Genomic DNA, 5,792 nt, shown 5'->3' with positions numbered 1-5,792 from the left:
AAAAAAAAAAGGCAGATGTTTTTCTACTGTTCCACAATAAGCAAACATGAGGATAAATCTGCAGTAATATAACTCCTCAGACATGTTTGGAGAGTCCACAAATATCTGAAATTAGAAATTCCACTTGACCCAGCTATTCCCCTTCTTGATATCTTCCTGAAAAAGTTAGACATCATATTGCAGTGATTCATGCACACTCACCTTAATAGCAGTACAAATCATAATAGCTAAATCTTGGAAGCTGCCTGTATGCCCATGGACAGACAAATGAATAAAGAAACAGTGGTATTTACACACAATGGAGTGCTACTCTTCCAAAAAGAAAGATAACCTGGAGTCATCTGTAGGAAAACGTATGCACCTTGAGACTTTAATGTTAAATGAAATAAATCAGACACACAAGCTTTAAAATATCACAGGGTTTTTCTTACATGAAAATTTCAAATTATAAAAAAGCAAAACAAAACGTAAATAATAGAAGTATGGAGATAGATCTTTCTGAAATGGGAAGGGGATCCAGAGATGGAGGAAGGTGGGAGGGAGGGGAGGGGAAGGGAATGAGAAAAGAAAATAAGATGTGTCACGAGCACGTACCAACTCCACAAAAGGAATTTTAAACATAATGCAATATTAACATGTACTAATAAAAATAAATGAAATATACTCTGCAATTCAAATACTGCCAATCTCATAAGGCTCAACCTAATATCTCATGGCAAAAGAGAAGTCCTGGAAGCCCACAGTACAATATTTTAAGCAGCCATGGGCTCGCAGATACTCAGAGGCATGGTCTGCCTATGTCCGGAGTTTCATCCTCTGTACCAAAAAATAAAAAATAGAATAAAAATCCCCTGAGGCAGCCCTGCCTTGTGCAGAAAAGCAGAACCATATGCATTCGTTGGTAGTAGATCAATGAAGAGGCCCATAAAGATGAGAGTAATTTGGGCAGCCAGTATCAGCATAAGCAAAATGGAAAGGGAAAAAAGCCACTGAAATGGAGCTTATCTATTTACTCAGCAGTTGATAAAGCCTGACAAGTTAATTAAGTCACTTTTATTAGGGTTGCAATACCACGTGATACGTCAGTGATAATACACTTAACTGATGTGGACAATATTTTTTTAAAAAAATACAACTGCAAAAATAGTAATTAAAAGTTTACACTTTATAAATCATTCAAACTTATTTGTTTGCATTAATAAAATTTTGTCTACAAGATGAGTTTTAAAACACTTAATGGCCCCAGAATGATGGCAGAAGACCAGGAATTGTTTAACACACTCAAAATGGGAATGAGAATGAATATTTCATAATATACTTCAAAGGTATCAATATTGAAAAGTTTTCCACTTTACAAAATTCTTAATACAGTTTAGGTTTCTGAGGTGATGATACCAGGTTGGCACATTTCCTTTCGTTATTTTATCAGGTTAAGGGTATGTTTATTATCTAAAGCCCATCTTAACTAAATTCATGCTCAGGGTCAAAACTTTCTGAAAATACCTGGTCAGGGATGCTCATTATTAATAATGTTCCTCTCTCGTTAATAGTTTATGGTGAGCTTCTCAGAGTATTATGAGACTGTAAAAATTCTATCTCAATAAATGTGCCTATAGCAATAAATCTAATATAAGTTATAGTGGAGAGTTCCACATTGATTTATGCTGCTCATAAGATGTAGCCATGTGTAGACTTCAGAACCTGCTACACTGTAGCATATGGCTGACTATACTTGGATGCAGAAGATGCAAAAGTAATCCCAATTTGGGGAAAGTGATTATAAAATAATATCAGAAAAATCACTTGCAAAAATATTTATTAGACCATTTCTAAGCCTAAGCTGAGCAGGGAGCTCCTGCTATAAATCCTCTTTGAGTTGATATGAGAAACCAGAGCCAACTGAATGTGGTTCTGGAAGTGATTAAAGGTCAAAGCCAAGAGCACACAACAGGGATATGGACACACACACACACACACACACACACACACACAGTGCCTGTATCCACCTAATAAAACCCGGCCTCTCATGTTCTTATTGCAATTCTGTTATACCTATCATCATGGAGACATGTTTTAATGTTAAAATTAAATGAAACCACCTTAAATTTTGTGATATCTTTAAATATGCTATTGATCAGCATACTAAAGAGAATATCTAGAGGATGGGCTATTTTATACCCAGTCTTTGTATCCTGTGCATCCAACCTTAATTAGTTATTTTGACACCAGCTATAGCTCCATTTCTTAGCTAGAAATGTGAATCAAAAATCAGTCTGCGTTCAGTCTGGTAGTTTGGGTTCAGATATTTGATCTTGGCCAATTTCAAGAAAACTGTTAAAATTCCTAGTCTTAGGAAGAAATGAAGTATCTGTCCTTTTAGAGGTTTGGGGGTAAAATTTTGTATTAGATCTAAAATATGTGGGAAGTTTTAAATGATAGAGAACCTATTAGTAAGGATAGGTATTGTGGCATGAATTATATAAAACCATTTAAACAACTTCGTATTTTTTATCTTCTTCAATGTAAGTGAGTGATGCTAAAACTAATAGGAAGTAGGAAACTTCAACCACCGGTGAGAATTGAGGAATTGTAAGGACTACTGAACACAATCGAATTTCACAGTGGGTCACCACAAATGTGCAGGGTGCAGGTGGGTCTGTAATTGGAGTCCATTGGGAAAATGTGCTGTATTCTGTTCTCGACAATGTTCAATCTGTGCACTTTGTTTATCTCAAAATAGCATGCAACTTGTTCGAATGTAAAAGTCATACAAATAAACCCCAGAATTAATTATCTTGGAAAGCATCTTGCTTTCTCATGTAAGGAACTGTGGAATACTTCATAGTCTCAGGAAAGTGCAGTTGTATGCTTTTCAGCCTTTTGGCTAAGATCAAGTGTAGGAAAGCACAGATAAAGAAAATCTACATATTAGAATTTAACAAAATTTGTTGACAAATAATTTCAAGTTAAAAAACAAAATGTTTTTAAACAGTACAATATATTTCTTAAACATTTACCCTTCTTCCCAGGTAGGCTCAGACTACAGACTTCTAAAATTTCCTCAGTAATTTTCTATGTAGTATAATGTTGTTCCTAAACTGTACTGCTTTTTACTATTTACACCTCAAAACTGTACTGCTATTCAGAAAAAGATGGAATTGCTTTCCTGGAGCATTAATTTATTGGGTTTTTAAAGGCACCACTGCTTCTTTTTTAGAAAAGCATTTCTTCATCAATAAAAGACAAAATGCCCAATTTTTAATTTTTTTTAAATCAAGGAATGTGATAAAGGAAATATATCTCACAAATTAATTAGAAAGTGTAATAGAACTCCAAGTTTAGAAAACAAAATGTTTGGTTGGAAATAGCCCGCTTGAACACTGGCTGCAAAAAGAGGTACAGAGCGATAGATCCAAAAGATGTGCATGACAGGCACAACTTCAACCACAGCAGTCGTAAAGATTGCATATGATTTACTCTTTTAGCTCTATAACAAATGCCAGGCTAGTTATGAGCCCAGCAACTCTGGGTCTGTAGAGTTTTAGTCCTGGAACTATTTTTACCAACAAAGCCATCAGGTCTTTTCCTCCTCTTTATGCTGTAGAATCTTTCCCCATTTTTTAGCTCACTAGGATTATGAAGCAAATTAGAAGCACTGGGCAACTTATGAATTATAAGGCTGATGACTACTGGAAGAACAGTATTCTCAATTTATAAATAACCTATATTTTCTCATTTTCCAGAATAAAAACATGAAAAATTGAATATGTTAGATGACTGCAGTAAGATACAAAACTCTTGCCTTGTGGGGTGGAGGATTTAGGTTTGTCCCTAATACCTTTCTCATAGTCGGAAGCAGCAGGCTGAGTTTCAGAGGTCCTGCTGTGCTTTGTACTCACTGGTCTTCCAAAGATCTTGGCTCTCTCTGTGTGCAGCTTGATCATGAGGGTGGTGCTGGTGTTGGCGCCATTGTGGATTCTATCTGAATGTCTCCTAAATGCCTCCTGCATGCACAGGTGGGGCTTTAGGAAGGTGATTGGATTATGAGCCTTATAGCTGACTTGCTAATAGTAGGTGAGCCTAGTCAGCAGAAGAGGCAGTCACTAGAGGGATGTGACCTGAATGGGTGTATCTCCATCTTCCTCCCTTGATCTCTCCCTCTGCTTTTCTGCTGCCAAGCCAGAAGCAGCTTCTCCACCATGTTTTTGTGCCATACCTTTGTAACTGGGAGCCAGCCTGTGGACTAAAACAGCTACAAACTTAGAGCCAAAATAAACCTCTCCTCCTGTAATATGTGGGTGTCAGGTACTGTGCCTGAGCATGGAGGAAAAGTGATTAAGACAAAGATAATTCAGCACCTGTAGAAAGTGGGGAATAGTGGGGCATCTTTAGATCAATGGGGTGTGACATTGGAAGGGACCAGCGGATCCTCACTGATGCTGGCTTCCTGTGTTGCTGTGTGATCTCATCCTCCCACACATCAGCCACCATGACACCACCCACCAGGCAGTGGCTTACCTGAGCTGAACTAATGGAACTGCCTAATTTTGGACTTCAGCTTCCAGAACCGTGAACTCTAAATCTCTTTTATCCAGAGGTGGCTTGCCCTGGGCATTTTGTCATAGTAACTAAAAAGGGATTAATATACATCAGACCAGCCTCCCTATAAATCCTCTGCTGTCTTTGGTTAACAGACCTGAGGGTTAATGCCAAACACAGGAGCCTGTCTTTGCAAGAAAACACCACCTACCCCTTTCTGAAAACACCCCTAAATTTGCTTGTTCCTCAAGCAGAATCATTTCACCCAGTGAGTCTTCTCTTCCCGTTTCTCTTTCCTCATCTTCACCCATACTCCCTCTCATGCTCTTGCCTCATGTTAACATAACTGAAAAATGTCTACATCACGACTGAGCTCAGCATTTACCTAAGTCAATATTTTCTCCAAGAATAAAACAAATCAGAAATTAAATTGCATGAGAATAAATGCTATGAGATATCTACTTCATATTAGAATTAAATTGTATAAATTACATTGCAAAATAGAAGTAATTTTTTCCAAAAGACATATTTACGACAAAAACATGTTTTTCAACAAATAAGAAATATCATCAAAAACAGTGCAGTCATCATAAAATGATGCTTTTTGGACCCTTTTTTTTACCACCAGACATATCCACAGAGCCGCTATTAATGCGAACTTAATTAAAGTGCCAAAGCCTATTTGAGAAGTGGAGTAACTTTTCAATCTGTAGATGGATTTCCAATACCATCTAAGAGGTGCACAGTCTGTGGCAGACATAAGAAGTGAAAGGGTGACCCTTTAGGAGCTGAGGGCCACTCCACCACCACAGCCTCAAGCCAAGTCCCTGCGCACAGCTGAGCTGCCCAAGAGCAGGCTGTGGGGACACAGTGCTCTTTGTTAGCTGCTTGGAGGAACAGAGACAATAAGGGTTTCCATAGTGACACTTCTCACGACTTTGTTGAATAACTTAACATTTCCTTTTCTCCAGTTTTCTTTTGCAAGCACTTTGAAATATCTCCCCTTTTAAACTTTCAAATTAACTTTTACTAAGCCAGAAGCATCTAGAACAAAGTAGAAACAGCATGGCTTCAGGAAGGACTGCATGTTAGAAATGAGGTTGGAAATACATGAAGAACCTACCTGAAAATTTCCATTTCATCATTCTTTTATATCACTTCTAAAACAAGTGATGATACCATGTTTCTATGCTTAATAAGGTTGTGCTATGAAAGGATAATTAAACTTTATTCCACAACTTGAAAAATTATAT

Source organism: Fukomys damarensis, unplaced genomic scaffold (assembly GCF_012274545.1).
Source record: "Fukomys damarensis isolate Sample0158 unplaced genomic scaffold, DMR_v1.0_HiC HiC_scaffold_9, whole genome shotgun sequence".
NCBI classification, from domain to species: Eukaryota; Metazoa; Chordata; class Mammalia; order Rodentia; family Bathyergidae; genus Fukomys; species Fukomys damarensis.
The sequence above is the reverse complement of the archived record's forward strand: the minus strand, read 5'-3'. Positions refer to the sequence as shown.